At 49.8% G+C, this 16,645-nt stretch overlaps 1 protein-coding gene across 1 annotated transcript in view; it reads left to right on the forward strand.

Annotated features, from left to right (window-relative positions):
* Window positions 1-16,645, forward strand: part of LOC136759337 (V-set and immunoglobulin domain-containing protein 10-like 2) — a 39,132-nt gene that overhangs the window by 1,370 nt on the left and 21,117 nt on the right. The window lies entirely within an intron of this gene.

Raw genomic sequence — 16,645 nt, forward strand, 5'->3', positions numbered from 1 at the left:
GCCGACATTCCGCAGGGCGCAGTGTGACACAGGGCTGGTGATAAGTTTATAGGTTGCAAGGGGAGAGATAAACGATAAAGTCTACTTATGCGGCCGCACAGGTAATAATGCTAATAGGTGAGGTTTCAGTCTGCCTCAGGTAATAAACAGGTCATTATTTGCAGATAACCAGATGTTACCTGCATCCATCTGTACCATCAAAGTTTTACATTAATAACATATTACTCCAAATTAACAAATTATTATGATTTGTTTGTTTATTGTTTTTTACATTTAAGTGTGAAGTTTTTCTTGTGCAGGACAGTGAGTTTCATGCACACAGCAGAGCATGCTGGGAAGTCCATGGTTTTAGGCACTATGTTGATATATATAAAAGCGGCTTCTTCTAATTCCTGAAGCAGCATTGCACAAAAGCCCAAAGGTAAGAAAACTCTCACCAAAGTCCACACCTGGACCGGAAAAGAGGAATTGGATCTCTGTGCATTCTCATTGGTTCCTGAATCGAACGAACCCGATACCAATGCCAATTAAACCTTATTAAAGGTTTTCAGTGCTCCGGCCCTTGAAGTTAGCCCCAAATTTCTCAACTTCCTTTACATCGGCAATTCCTCATGAGCCGAAAACAACTTTAGAAAGTTCTAATTACACAAATCCTTATTAAGTGACTGAAATCTCAGCTAACATGAAAGCCAGAAGATCTGATGGAAAAAAAAAAAAAATAGCTTCCATCCTGAGCGACACACTCTGCTGTTTGAAATTCAGGATATGCTCTGCGGCAGGTTTGGCTTCAAGGCACTTCTCTCTTTGACACAGTCCTGTTTCCCACACGGCAGGATGTAGCAACACTCTCTGACATCAGCCCCTGGGGGTGCGCTTTCTAAAATGTGTCTGAGACTGGGGCTCCCAGCAGTGCACTGCTCTTTAATGTACACGAGATCATACCTGCACAGCGGAGCGAAGATTCACCTGCTTCCATCCAGGCTGGGATCGGCGGGGCTCTGGAGACGTGTGGGTGTCTGTATTACTGGCTGAGGTGTTAAGAAGGGCCCTCCTGTGCCCCTGCAGTTGCACATCAGCCACAGGGTCCCCGAGTGGGACAACCAGTACAGGTCTGTGCTCAAAGAGGAGGCTGGGCCCCTTAGTCACCAGATCACCGGTCTCAGTCTGGGTCCTATAGTCCCCACAGCGCCGCTCCAGTCTGAGCCCTATAGTCCAAACAGCGCTGCTCCAGTCTGGGTCCTATAGTCCCCACAGCGCCGCTCCAGTCTGAGCCCTATAGTCCCCACAGCGCCGCTCCAATCTGGGCCCTATAGTCAGGGGGTAGGGGGTAGGCATACAAGGCAATTGTCTGAGCCCCAGGCTGAGGGGGTGCCCCCCCCTCGGTATGCCACCCCCCGCTCTCACGGAACCCCCCCCCCTCAGAAGAAAACTCTGTCACACCCCCCCTCCCCCGCGGCTTCACCGTCAGGATCTATTTTGCCTGGAGCCCCCACATACCCTAGAATCGCCTCTGCCTATAGTCCACACAGTGTAGCTCTAATCTTAGGTCCATCATGAGTCTAAAGCAGTGCTGTGCACAGCCTTGTCGGAAGAAGTGCGGTCCAGGGAGATGGGGGATTGCTGGTGAAGTGCAGTCCGGGAGGGTGGGTTGATAACAAAGTGCGGTCTGGAGGCGGGTGCTGGTGAAGTGCGGTTGTGCCAAAGAGGGCTCTTGTCGGAGGGATAAAAGGGGCAGTGTCCTACCCCACCTCTGCCCCCCCTCCTGCACGTCCCTGGTCTAAAGTTTCAGCTGGGCTGTTTACGCTGCGTACTCTCAATGTGAAAAGCAGCGGATGGCCTGACCGCTCACTTTTCTGAGGATGCATGTGTGTGTGTCATCTCATCTACATCTCTCCTGTGCAGCAGAGAACCAAATTGATAAATTATCAGCATCATTCCAAACCCAAAATATATAAAAAACAAAACACAAAACTTCACACATGAACAATTGTAAAGTGCCGCCCCCCTGCATACTGACGACGACCCTGTGGCAGGAGGCTTCACTCTCAGAAACATGTCTGGAGAAATGTCTCCCCCTGCTGCACACAAAAGTACAATGATCTCACTCTGCTGTGTGTCTCTCCAAGGTCTTCCAACAACCAGGGGCTGAAGGCTAACTAACCTGGCCAGTAAATGGTAAAAGTGTGAAATGGCTACAATGGAAAGCAGAAGACACAACCAATATCAAGATTCTGCCCAGTTCAGCTCGTAAATTGGAGTCTCTGAAAAGCCAGAAAAGCCAGAGCTGCTCCAGGACCAGGGCCGAGTACGACTGATCCGGACAGGAAGTCATCTATCATCTGCTGTGTGAGCTCCTAGCAGACCCCCCAACCAGGCAGGAAATCGCTGCTCTGCTCTGGTGCCCCACTCCCCTGCCCACCGCTAATACCCTAATGGACCCTGCTCTCGGAAAGTCCACCACAGTGAATTATTCCCATTCTGCGCCTGTGCTCTCTACCTTCCACACTGCAAGCACCAGCGCAGCACTGTGTGCACTTGTGCATGAGGCAGAGAGCGTGTTTCACTGAGGAAGTACAGACCAAAAAACAGCAACCTGACTCACTTAAACACTACTGACTTATTTCAGACCACCCCTTCCTTTCTAAGGTTCTAGAGAAAGTAGTTGCCAACCAATTGCAAGCTTTTTTAACTAAAAATCATATTAAGATAAATTTCAGTCAGGCTTCCACTCCGGCCACAGTACAGAAACAGCCCTGTTCGAAGTATTAAACAACGTGTTTCAGTCCTCCGACTTAGGGCACGCCACATCACTCCAGTACTGGCTTCTCTTCACTGGCTCTCCGTGCGCTACAGGATAGATTTCAAACTGCTCTTATTAGCATTTAAAGCACTAAAGGGACTGGCACCTCCCTACTTAAAATATCTCCTTTTCGAATACACTCCAGGTCAGCCATTGAGATCCCAGGAAGCTGGTTACTTAGTGGTCCCTAAAATACACAAGAAAACTGCAGGTGGTAGAGCATTTAGTTATAGGGCCCTGAAACTGTGGAGTGATTTTCCAGCCTCTGTAAGAGATGCCCCCTCTGTCTCAGCCTTTAACTCACGGCTGAAGACTCATCTTTTTAGTCTCTGTTTTTCTAGCCCATAGTGCTGCCGGTGTGCCATGGACATGCAACTCATGATTGTTTTTGGAGATGTCCTGCATGACCAGTATCTGAGCACAATATTCTTTATGTCTTCCAGCAATAGCCCCCTCAGAGGGCTGATGAGGCACCCCACCATGGTGGGCTAACAGGGCACCCACACCCCAAGGTCTGATGAGCCATCGCCACCCAAGGGCTGTTGATGTTCCAAACCCCGCGCCCCTGAGGGCCAGCGAGAGGCCCCCACCAGAGGGAAGAGCACAGCAAGCAGCACCGATCAAGAGCTCTCTGATCTCCTTGCTGCTGTAACAACTATACTGCCTGGAGGGGAGACAAGCATTAGGCCTGGGTCTTAAGTTGTGGACCCCCAGAGATTTATTTTCTCCTATTACAATCCTGCCATCAATAGGAGTTTTTGTTTTTCTCTCCTCAGTCCCTAATGGTTTACTTAATGTTGGTTTTACTTTATTTTAGATCATTTAAACTGTTAAAGGTTTATTTATTTATTTGTTTTGTTTTTAATTTTATTGTTGTTATCACTCTGTAAAGCACCTTGTATAGCTACCCTGCGAAGGGTGCTATATGAATAAAAATGGATTGATTGATTGATATGGATGTGCCTGCTCTGGCCCCTCTGCACACACCGGGAATGAGACTTTGTACTCGTACTATCTTCATATCACACCAGGACCTCTGCTTGTTATCATATACTGTAGTTTGCACTTATTGAATCGTACTGTATTATGTATTATACATTATGCTTTTGAGAATAGTTTCTTGTAACAACCCTAAGAAAGAAATAAAATAATAATAAAATGAATAATAGCAGCTTATTTTATTTCACATTCAGTGGACTTATTTCCCCAAGTTATATTTAATCTCTTTCCTTAGCTATATTACCACTTCCTGCACTGGCCCCTTCACACTCTCACTTGATTCCAGGAGACAAATAAAATAAAACACTAGATCTCTCTCTCCCCCTCTCTCTCTATATATATATACACACAAAAACGGACCAATAATTAAAATCCCTGCAGCTGTATTTTTAAAGCTAGCTAGTGTCCAAACCTCAGGCTGTACTGCAGATTCCTTGGGACACAGACACATTCCTATAAGTCTACACTGCAGGACCTGTGCTCTGATAACTGGACACCTCACTGCGCTCCCACCTAGCCCTGCGGAGAGGGAGGGAGGGAGGGAGGGAGAGAGGGTGTGTGTCAGAGAGACAGAAGGAGTGTGTGTGAGAGAGAGAGAGAGAGAGAGAGAGGGAAAGAGAAAGGAGGGAGAGAGGGATAGAGGGAGGGGTGGAGGGGGGATGTCGTGGGGGGTGGGAAGGGGGTGCGGAAGAGGACTCTTAATGTGACAGGGCTCTGCTTTTCAAAGTGAGCATTTGGAAAAACTGAGCAGAGCAATAAGCAAAACCTCAGCCCTGATGACACAAAGCAAAACAAGAGAGAGAGAGAGAGAGAGAGAGAGAGAGAGAGAGAGGAATAGAGGGAGACAGAGAGAGAGAGAAATTGAAGGCAGGAGGAGGAGGAGGGAGAGAGGAGTGTGTTTGTGAGTGGGAGTCTCAAGATGATAATACCACCCAGCGTTAGCAGCTGGGGGTTCGCACTGGAGACGTCCTCGGGCCCGCGGGTCTCTGTGGCGGCTGCACGTCTCTGCGGACTCGTGCGACTGAGCAGCACAGCCGGACTGTGAGCAGGAGCGTGTGAGTGTTAGCAAACAAGCAGCAGGACTGTGAAGAAGACAGCGTTACGCTCCCCCAAGTGTTGCTAATAACACACCTTTCATCTTTCCGTCCACAGCTGAAATCATATTCACAGTTTCCCCCCGCCCCGGCCCTGACTGGCTCTGTATCCCTCCCGGGGGAGCGGACTCTGAAGCCGGCGTCATCCCGCCCTCGCCTACACTGGGGGCCCTGCCCTCTGGATCACTGGAGACACACAGAATCATATTGTCATGGAGCGTAGTTACAGTAAAAGGCTGCGGTCCATGTGGAAGTGTGCTCTCACGCCTGGCTTGTGACGGGGCAGCCACCCTGTTGTGTGCCGCGCCCTTTGACCCTTCACGGAAGAAAGATTTTAATCACTCAGAATAATTCTTATAATGATGGCATGTATTCTTGATGGGTATTACCTTGGGTCTCTGCCGGTGATGTGCCGGTGGTGCTCCGGTTAACATAAAATCAAATACCTGTACATAAACATTGTGTGAATAAAAACATGATTACTGTTCGTGATTCATTTCAACTGCAAGGGGATGTTTTGTTTTGTTTATGTGGATTACCTGCAAAAAAGTAGGATTTTCAATAAAATCTATACACCAGTAGCTAATATGAAGTAATCTGTAAACGGTGCAAATTAGCACCAACAAAGGTTCGAACATGCCTAAAATAATGTGTTCCGGACCTTCAAAGGTAACACTTGACGCTTCGGGACAGCCCTAGTGCTTCCTGGTTTTCTTTTGCTGCAGTTGGTGTTATAACTCCATTTAACGGGTCTAGCACTACATTTTATTATTACACTGCTTCTGTGTGTTGAGCCACTGATCAGGAGTTCAAATGCTGTCCTTCACTGAAGTAGATATAATTAAACTACAGTTCAATGGGATGCAGGATACTGAACATACATTTAATTAAAAGTCAGTCTGAGGCAATTAGAGTCTGTAAGCTCGTAAAAAACGGTTTGCTCTTTTGTTTACAGCACCATAATTAGTAAATTTGAGTTTTTGTGCCTTTGCTTTTTTAATTAACCTGCCTGACCTCTACCTATTAACAAGGTCAGAGATGAACATACACACACACAAACAAAAAATAAACAACTTTTTTCCCCCCCACTTTCACTTCCAACTTTCTCTCACAAAGAAAACACACAAACTGGCACAACCTGACCAAATGCCACATTGAGCGCCGTTCTGCGGATCGGTGAGTGGACCGGGGTCCGTTGGGTGGTGGAGGTGGTTTGTCACGGCGCGGGGGCTGTCCAGACCACACTCTCAAATAGCAAGCGGGCTCTGACCCCAGGTGACAGAGAGAGGGGAAGGGAGAAGAGACACGGGGAGACCGGGAAGGGGTCAATCAATTGGGAGGGAGGGAGAGGAGAAAGAAGAGAGAAGATGGGAGAGGGAGTAGAGATGGAGAGTGAGGGACAGAAAGAGAAGGGGAGAGAGAGAGAGAGAGAGAGGGATGTTGTCATGGAAACTGCGGAGGATTTGAAGGCCAAAACAAGAATGTAAATCGCTTTACCCTCAGAGAGAGTGTGACGGAATGAGCCAACTGCACAAAGAGAGAGAGAGAGAGAGAGGAAGAAAGAAACCTCTCTCACCCCTCACATCCTCTCCCATCTCTCTCTCCCTCTCTCTCTCTCTCGTTGATCTCTCTCATCAGTGATTGTGAGGAAGGTTTATTTCAAACCTAGACAGCCCCTAATGCAACCACGGCACTTACATACAAAATTAAAACAAAAAACAAAAATAAAAAACTGGCATATAAGTTCAGTTGACTTTTCACCTCTGTGCCCCGTGATGGTCCCCACTTCAGAGTCAGTGGGAGGCAAGCTTTTGGAGTCACTTCACTCAGTCCATCAATCAGGTTTGAATATACAGATGCTGTTTTAGGGTGCAGCCCTCATCTCAAAGCAAGCATATTACAATAAGAGAGGTATTGTATACGTATAATGTTATAATCATGTTATACCTGTGTACTATAGTAAAATTGTTATGTTATAGTCCTGTTATAATAGGGGAGATGTAGTAATATTATAGTATTATAATAATGCTATAATAGGGGTGCTATATGAGATTATATCGATTTCATTCAGGACGTCCCGCTGGAATAGGGGTGCTGGGCCCCACTGAGGGCTGCTTCTACTGGGCTGTACAGGGGGTTGTACATGGGGCGGCTGCGTCTCTTTTTCTCCAACTTAATTACAGCTCAAGAGCGGCGGGAATCATCTTGACACGAAGATGCCTCAACGCGGAACAGCACCTGAAACACATAAAACACAAGCCGAGAGAGAGAGAGAGAGAGAGAGAGAGAGAGAGAGGGAGACACGGCAAGGAGACTGGAAGTGGGAAATAAGTGGGAAGACTTGAGATGAGAGGGAGAGGGGAAACAGAGAAACGGGGAGCTTGGAGGAGTGAAGGAGAATAAACAGAGAAAGAGCAGATATTGGGTGAGAGAAGAGAGAGACCAGAAAAGACATGGGGATGGGGGGATAAAGGAGAAGGAGAGTGAGGGCACAGGGAGAGGAGAGAAGTGCGTAGAAGGAGGAAGAAGAGGAAAAGAAGGAGAAAGAAATAGGAGAATGGGAGGAGGAGGAGAGAATGGGAGAGCAGTGGGTGGGAAACCTGCAGTCATGCTCTGATAACTGACAGAGTGTGTAAAATATTAATGGAGCACGGACACACTTACGAATGGAGTGCTACACCTTCCTTGTTACGGCACACTGTGACGGCCCGGCACGCCACCTGAAGCCCTTCTCTGGCAATTAGCCTGAACTGTGGAGTGGCACAAGTGGGCACGCTGAGGCCCTGCCAACACAACCCACACCGAGGGCTCTGTGTCCTTACATAAGCCTTACAGTGGTGTGAATACAGTATTGTTGATTGATTGTATTAAAAGCCTTGGAATCCACACACTGCTCATGACAATGTTTCTCACGCTGTTATTTGGTCACCTGGGACCGATGTCTGAACATGGTAATGACACGGAAGTTATACGTGGAATTTAGCTGAGAATTTCCTCCACCCCCTCCTTTAAGAGTGATATACAATACAACAGTGTTATTGGACAGCACTGGCAACATCAGATATGTGAAAAACACATCGATGTTTTGTGCCATGCAAAAGTGTAAACATCTACCAACCCCATTAAGCACTCTGTCGCAGGGGTGTGTGTGCAGCACGGGGTGTCCAGGAAAATAGTGCAGCACTGAAAATATAACAGGCCAAACTACAATCCCCTGGGTAGAACCCCTCTGGGATGAGCTGTCAGGGAGATGCCACCTTCTACATTCTGAAGCAGGAAGGGGGCTGCTGGGGGGATGGCACAGGACACCTCTGGCTCTCTAGCAAAGGGAGGTCAGCTGTCCGTCCCTCGGGCCAGGAGTGGGCCTGCAGTCGCTACAGGCCGCTGAGGACATTGAGAGCGGAGGTCTTGTGGGATTGGTCTTTTGTCCCAACAGGTCTGGTGGTGCAGTGTACAGACAGACAGATATACAAGCCCAGGCCCAAAACTGTAGCTGTCTGCATAGTAAGCACCCCAGTCCCACTCACAATGATGCCAAACTCCCTTTCCTTTTGTGTTCTCCATGCCTGTTTTCTCTCTCCCCTTTTTGCTTTGCTCCCTCAAGTCTCTCTCTCTCTCTCTCTCTAAGTATTATTTTATCTGTCTTGGTTTCTGTTTCATTCCTTCTTCCTCTCTCTCTCTCTCTCTCTCTCTCTCTTCCGATTGTCCTCTCCAACCCCATTTTGCAACAAGTCTGCTTTTTCTATTTTGTGTGTCTTACTCACACTCCCTCTGTATTGCTCTCTCCCCCACCCTCCCTCCCTCCCTGCTTCCTCAGGCAGACAGTGCGCTGTACACACACAGAGCTGTTGGGATCCCATAATTAGATATGTGACTCTTAGACTCCGCTACAGATGATGGGCCGGTTGCCTGGCAACTAATGGTTTCCGTGGTGACAGGAATATGCTGCCGCCGGATCAGTAACTGAGCAGTCAACCGACCCCCCCGCCCCCCTCCTTCCCTACACTCCAACATATTAACACACACTGACACACTGACTCACGCACGCACTGCCACACTCGCTGTCCTGCGCAAGTTAAACGCAGTGAATGTACACGGGATTTGTGATCCGGTTTCCTTGTGGCTCCAGCCATGTCTGCAGCCGGCGTCCCTGATCATCTCTCTGGCCTTGAACCAGCGTCGTGTTGTCATCTACAGCACCGAGATTTCACAACACAGGAAACTTTGCAGGGCCCACACGTACACTGACAGATACACACTGACGGGCACGTAAACACATACACTGACACACACACACTGACCCTATAGTCCCCACAGCGTCGCTCCAGTCTGGGCCCTATAGTCCCCACAGATCCAGTCTGGGCCCTATAGTCCCCATAGCGCCACTCCAGTCTGGGCCCTATAGTCCCCACAGCTCCAGTCTGTGTTGTGTCACTAGTCTGACCATGACTACAGGTGGCATCCCACAACTGGTTGAGTTCTGCTGTGGGCCCTTGCGGTCGTGTGGCTGGTGGTCAGCAGGGTTTCCTCAGCTCGCAGCACGACAGCGCCACCCTGTGGCTGGACGTGGCAGTCTGTGAGCTCTACTGCGTTCTCGGTGAGAGCAGCATGCGTCGTCCCTCCGGCGCTGTAGCTCAGCTATCTGTGTGGCTCTCAGCGTGGACAGAAGCAGGCAGCCTGGCAGCAACCGACCCAAGGCAGTCTGTGGCTCTCCTGTGTCTGTGTCTGTCTGTGCCGGCTGGAGTCCTGCCACGGTGGGCTGAGAGAGACCAGTCCTGCTGTGTTGGTCTCCTCAGTCACGCCCAGAATCTGAGCTATCGTCAACTATGTGGTTGGGCAGATTGCACCACACCCCCGCAGCCCTTTGTGTAAAGTGCCATGTCACATTAACCCACACTGAACACAATATCCTACGCACTGTATTACTGTCCTGTGACTTCGCTATATCACACTCTGCTCTCCTCAGCGCTGAGCCAGACCTGTCCCAGACTCAGTGTCCCAGAAGGCCGCAGTTAACTGTGGTCCCAGCCCAGCCAGCTCCCAGTAACTGAACCGGTCTGATCCAGCTCTCGTCTCCGGGGGCCATCACCAGCGGGGGGGGCACCTTGAGGAGCAAGCATATTGTAAACCCCCCCCACACACAAAGTAAAAGACCTCACAACCTCAGTCTGTCTCCATATTAGTTTATTACCAAATAAACATCGTATTGATTCTGCGCTTGTCCTGTGGACGGCTTACAACATGTCTAATTGATCAATTAACAAGAGTAATTAGGCGAGAGGTGGCCCCAGTGGGAATAAATAAGCTGAGGATCTTGCCGTCTTCCGGGAGCTGCGCTGGCATGGAGACATGGAGGCATCAGCAGACTTCTAACTCCGCCTGCCCCCTGCCCCACAGCCGGAATCAGGCCGAGTTGGTGAGGGCTCAGCCATAGCCGGGGGCGGAGGGCCACAGGGCAGCACGCTGGGCCTCGCCTGCTCTTTGCCGCTCACGCCTGCCGCCGGGACGCCTCTCTCCCCTCTCCCCGGCTCCCTCTCTCGCCCAGGCAGGCAGGCAGGCAGGCGGCCGTGATCATGATTAATTACGTGTTGTTCTAGCGGCACCTTTCCCGCGCAGCTGAGCGCTAATTGGGGCACCGTGGGACGCTGCTGTGAGCGGTAATGAACTTCTAAGTGTTTAATAATCACTATTTCAATTAGCAGTGTGTCTCCAACCCCCCCGCCCCCCACCCCCTTCCCCTTACCACCCAAAAGACGGCGCACTGAGGGAGAACGGGCTCCTGCAGGCTGGGGGCCCCCTCTGCTGGCGGAACTGGGGAATTGCTGCCCTGCTTCAAAATGATCAGACATAAGAACATAAGAAAGTTTACAATCGAGAGGAGTCCATTCGCCCCATCGTGCTCGTTTGGTGTCCATTAATAACTAAGTGATCCAAGGATCCTATCCAGTCTGTTTTCTATGTTTAATTCTATATAACGGAACAGAGTAACTTGTCAGTACGGTGTAATACAGGGAGCAAAGACTTAGGATGGAGGGAGCAGGAGTGTTGTGGCCAAGGAGGGGTATATTGAGTTTAAGTAGTTCAGAACGGTGCCCGTGCAGGACCAGGCTGTGCCCCTGGGTCCCCAAAAGACATATAATACCCCGTTTCCACTGTCCATGCTTAGGTGCACCTCGGCCTGTCCAAGTCGAACCCGCACACCTAAACATGGCTGCCTGCGTTTGCACTGCGTTGTCGTTAGGTTAGGAAAGTGAATATGAGACGCCAAGGGTCAAACAGCATTCACACAACAGCTACCACTCTTGCTTTTGGCACTTTCAATAATAATTTTGCAAATGGAAAGATGTCTCACTATCTCTCAGTCTTAACGATATAATGTTTGTATTTATTGTATTCATGTCAATGCTGTAGCTCAGTCATGCCAACATTTTTTTTTTCTTTTATTGAAAAAGACTGAATCGAAGCAGGAGAGCAGTTTGAACGGGGCACCAGGTCTCTAACCCTGCCTTCAGTCCTGCCCAGTACAACAACACACACCGAGAGAAGATCACAACACAAGATCACGGGCGCTTCTGTGTGACGGGCATCAGTCAGTAAAACAGAGCAGCCCCAAACCACATTAACCTTTAACCTTTCCTCTAGGCTGCTAAGTGGGATGCCAATAGCTGCTGTTTGCAGACAGACCACACGGTGGCAGCGGCGCTTTGTGAAACATGTCAAGGCTGTGCAGTCAGTGAAGTGTCACCAAGTGGCCCCGGCGCCGCTGGACAGATGGGGCCACACAGCACTGGGCTGTTCGTTGCACATAAAACAACACAAAGCGTGCAAGATGGAGCCCCAGCCACGCACAACCCAACAGTGGAAATGCGCAAAAGATGATCCAAGCATGCTGTGGGCTGGGAGGGATTCTGGGGTCGTCGGGCTTCTGGAAACCCAACACAAAGGCATCTCCTCTGGTTTGGTATATTAATGTTCCGCCACCCCATAAGTGCAGGATTGATCTGAGACCCGGGATCAAGCTGACAAGTTCTTTTCACAGCTTCACAGGCCTCTAATGTGCCTCAGTAACTTTCTGTCGTTCTTTCTTGCAGGAAGGGATTTTTTCACTCTGTTTTCCTTTCATCTGTCCCCCCCCTCTCTCTCTCTCTCTCCCTCTCGCATGCTTTATCTGCTCCCTTTCTTTCCCCATCGTTCGGTCTGGATGTCATTATCATCTCTTTATCTTTTCTCCTTTCTGTCTTTCTTTCTTCCCTCTTCTTTCATCCAGTGTTGTTTTGGTCTCCGCTCCCTCTCTCCACCCCTCCCACCGCAACCAGTCGCGACCCAGAACGCACCCTTCCAATGTGCGCAGCAGATGTCCGGGAAGAGCGTGTGCGCCTGCGCCTGCGCGTGGGGGGGGGGGTTGTGTGTGTGCGCGTGTGTATGCTGAGAAGACACGTGTGTGTGGGGTTTGGGAGTGTGCAAGTATGTGAGTGTGTGTGTGTTTGTGATTTGTCAGTGCCCAGCAGTGTGTGTGTCTATGTCCCCGAGAGCGAGACTGTGTCAGTAAATGTGTGTGAGTGTGTGTGTGTGTTTGGAGGCTGTATGTGGAGAATGCACAAGAACAATAAGAACATAAGACCATTCGCCCCATCGTGCTCGTTTGGTGTCCATTAATAACTAAGTGATCAAGGATCCTATCCAGTCTGTTTTTAAATGTTCCCACATTTTCAGCTTCAGCCACATCGCTGGGGAGTTTGTTCAGATTGTGACGCCTCTCTGTGTGAAGAAGTGTCTCCTGTTTTCGGTCTTGAATGTCTTGAAGCCCAATTTCCATTTGTGTCCCCGGGTGCGTGTGTCCCTGCTGATCTGGAAAAGCTCCTCTGGTTTGATGTGGTCGATGCATGTGAAGGAATGAGGCTGTGTGTGCATGCCTGTGTGTGTGCGTGTGATTCTGTGCGTTTGCGAGCGTGTGTGAAAGTGTGTGAGAGAGAGAGAGACTGTGGTTTGCAGGCAGGTGTAGGTCGTGTGTCTGTTATGTGTAGATGACACTGTGAAGGTGTGAAAGCATTGCTGTGAGAGAGAGAGGGTCACAGTCGTCCACTGGGGGTGGGTTGGGGCATCAAATCTGGGATTAAAGGAAGGGAGGAGGGAGTGAGAGAAGGAGGAAAGGAGGGAGAGAGATAGAGAGGCAGAGAGATCGAGGGACAGAGATTGAGAGTGGGAGGAAGAGATAGACAGAGCGAGGGAGAAAGAATGAAAGAGTGGTTAGATCTGTGAGACTGGGATGAGTTTCCTCGTCCTTGTTGCTGTTGTCGGGTTTGCCTGTGTGTGTGTGTGCGCGTGCGTGTGCATGCGTGTGCATGTGCATGTGTGTGTGTGTGTGTGCGTGCGTGCGTGCGTGCGTGCGTGCGTGTGTACATGTGTGTGCATGTGTGTGCGTGCGTGTGTGTGTCACCCAGTGTGAGTGAGAGGGTGAATCGTGGTCTCTGAGCCGCAGTGATCGGATGCACAGTCTGTCCTCCCCCACACACACTTCAATCCCCTGCTCTAACCATCGCACCCGTGTAATCGGTGCCAGACTGGATTTGGGCGTTGGCAGGAGCGACTCGTGCCGTCTTCATCTCGCAGATGGACCGGACTGGTTCCAGATGGGAGCAGGATTTCAGTTTGGATTTCAGTTTGTTTATTCGGAGAGTTGTGATGTTACAAAGCCCTCGCCTTCCAAATATAACCACCACCCCCCCAAACATAAACACACACACAAGTGCTGGGCTACTGGTTTACTCTGTTACTGCGACCTTGAAAATACTTTGTCATATTTCCTTTTTCACTGAGAGTACAGTCTTCAATTCCTCCCTGTTACACTCCAGCACAGGGTCAGCTCCTAGACACACGGACGCTTGTTTCCCAGGCCGTCTGGCTCGTGGCTCGGTGGGACAGAGGCGCTGTGCTGTATAAACGCCACGCTACACTGGCAGCCAAAGTCGTTCCACATGCTGTTGACAGGAGGCCTCCGCGGCGCTCGGCCCAGCTCCCGGCTCGGCGGACGCCGGCCGTTCACGCGGTCTGTCGGTGACCCTGCGGCGCGAAGACGGGCCCCCAGCGCGGGCCCAACACGTCTCCCCGGCCCCACACGCACTCCTTCACCCCGTTGAATCTGTTCATGCTCTCCTGTGTGCCGCGCCGGATGTGCCAAGGGGAGCCACCCTCACGCTCCTGACATGAGCCAGGCCTGGGCCGTGAGAAGCAGATCCAGGCTGCCCTTCCGGACTGTTGCCCGGGCCGGGGTTTGTGCGTGTGTGTGTGTGAGTGAAAGAGTGTGTGTGTGTTTAGAGATTGTGAGTGTGTGATGGTCAGTGTGTGTGTGTGTGTGTGTGTGTGTGTGTGTGTGTGTGAGTGGTCTCTGTGCATTAGTGTGTGTATTTGCTTATCTCAGTTTGTTTGTCAAGTGTGCTCAATGAGTGTGTGTGTCTGTGTGTCTCAGTTTGTGTGTGTGTTTGTGTGTGTGTGTGTGTGTGTGAGTGTGTTTGTGTGTGTCTCAGTGTGTTTGTGTGTGTCTCAGTGTGTTTGTGTGTCTCAGTGTGTGTGTTTGTGTCTCTCATTGTGTTTGTGTGTCTCAGTGTGTTTGTGTGTGTGTTTGTGTGTCTCAGTGTGTTTGTGTGTGTGTGTGTGTGTGTTTGTGTGTCTCAGTGTGTTTGTGTGAGTGTGTGTGTGTTTGTGTGTGTCTCAGTGTGTTTGTGTGTGTGTGTGTGTTTGTGTGTGTCTCAGTGTGTTTGTGTGTGTGTGTGTGTGAGTGTGTGTGTGTGTGTTTCTCAGTGTGTTTGTGTGTGTGTGTGTGTTTGTGTGTGTCTCAGTGTGTTTGTGTTTGTGTGTGTTTGTGTGTCTCAGTGTGTTTGTGTGTGTGTGTGTTTATGTGTGTCTCAGTGTGTTTGTGTGTGTGTGTGTGTGAGTGTGAGTGTGTGTGTGTCTCAGTGTGTTTGTGTTTGTGTGTGTTTGTGTGTCTCAGTGTGTTTGTGTGTGTGTGAGTGTGTGTGTGTCTCAGTGTGTTTGTGTGTGTGCGTGTGTGTTTGTGTGTCTCAGTGTGTTTGTGTGTGTGTGTGTGTTTGTGTGTCTCAGTGTGTTTGTGTGTGTGTGTGAGTGTGTGTGTGTGTGTGTGTGTTTGTGTGTCTCAGTGTGTGTGTGTGTGTGTTTGTGTGTCTCAGTGTGTTTGTGTGTGTGTGTGTGTGTGTGTTTGTGTGTCTCAGTGTGTTTGTGTGTGTGTGTGTGAGTGAAAGAGTGTGTGTGTGTTTAGAGATTGTGAGTGTATGATGGTCTGTGTGTGTGTGTGTGTGTGTGTGAGTGGTCTCTGTGCATTAGTGTGTGTATTTGCTTATCTCAGTTTGTTTGTCAAGTGTGCTCAATGAGTGTGTGTGTCTGTGTGTCTCAGTTTGTGTGTGTGTTTGTGTGTGTGTGTGTGTGTGTGAGTGTGTTTGTGTGTGTGTGTGTGTGTGTGTGTGTGTGTGAGTGTGTTTGTGTGTGTGTGTGTGTGTGTGTGTGTGTGTGTGAGTGGTCTCTGTGCATTAGTGTGTGTATTTGCTTATCTCAGTTTGTTTGTCAAGTGTGCTCAATGAGTGTGTGTGTCTGTGTGTCTCAGTTTGTGTGTGTGTTTGTGTGTGTGTGTGTGAGTGTGTGTGTGTGTGTGTTTGTGTGTGTCTGTGTGTGTGTGTATGTGTGTCTCAGTGTGTTTGTGTGAGTGTGTGTGTGTGTCAGTGTGTCTGTGTGTGTCTGTGTGTGTGTGTCAGTGCGTTTGTGTGTGTGTGTTTGTGTGAGTGTGTGTGTGTTTGTGTGTGTGTGTGTGTGTGTCAGTGTGTTTGTGTGTGTGTGTTTGTGTGAGTGTGTGTGTGTTTGTGTGTTTGTGTGTGTGTGTCAGTGTATTTGTGTGTGTGTGTTGTGTGAATGTGTTGCCAGTGGGAGAGAGTCATCAGTAATGGAGGGAGCTGATCTCCTCTCCGGGGCAGAAACCCGATCAGACGGCGCTTTGTGATTTCCACCGACGCCTCAATTATTCAGAGGAACTGACACTGCTGTCATTAAGAGGCATCTGAGATTCTCCTGTTGTCAGGGTGTGTGTGTTTTATAAATATTGGTTACATCACAGCACACAGCCTCCATTCCTCTCCTCTATTTCTCCTCTCCCTCTCCCATATTCTCTCTTTCTGTTTCTCTCTTCCTCTCCTACCCTCTCCCTCCCTGCCCCACTCTATTTCCCCACACTGTCTGTCTGTCTGTCTCTCTCTCTCTCTCTCTCTCTCTCTGTCTCTCTCTCTCCCCCAGCCTCCCAGCTCTAACCACTAACCCACACTGCCTCTCTATTTCTCTTTCACTCTCTCTCTCTCTCTCTCTCTCTCTCTCTCTCTCTCTCTCAGCCTCTCAGCTCTAACCACTAAGCCACACACCCTGCCTCCACTCCAGAAGACAACAGAGTTCACCGGTTACACAAAGTTCACCACCTGCCACAGCCTGAGCGCCAGCCTCCGATCCCCGCACTGTGGTGTCTTGTGCGCAGACACTGTTTATGGTATAGCAAGAGAGAGGGAGGGAGACAGTGGAGAGATAGAGGCAGAAAGAGAGAGAGGCGGTGTGCCGAGGTTCTGGGGGAGTCGTCTGGGCCCAGCTCTGTGATTCAGACAGATGAGCAGCTGATTTAGGAGAAGTGAGAGCAGCCCACCCCCTGCCCCCCCATTGCGCTGTGTGTGGTCCCTGACAGAGCGATGAACTGAGAGCGAGGGAG

The sequence above is a fragment of the Amia ocellicauda genome, chromosome 1 (assembly GCF_036373705.1).
Source record: "Amia ocellicauda isolate fAmiCal2 chromosome 1, fAmiCal2.hap1, whole genome shotgun sequence".
NCBI lineage: Eukaryota > Metazoa > Chordata > Actinopteri > Amiiformes > Amiidae > Amia > Amia ocellicauda.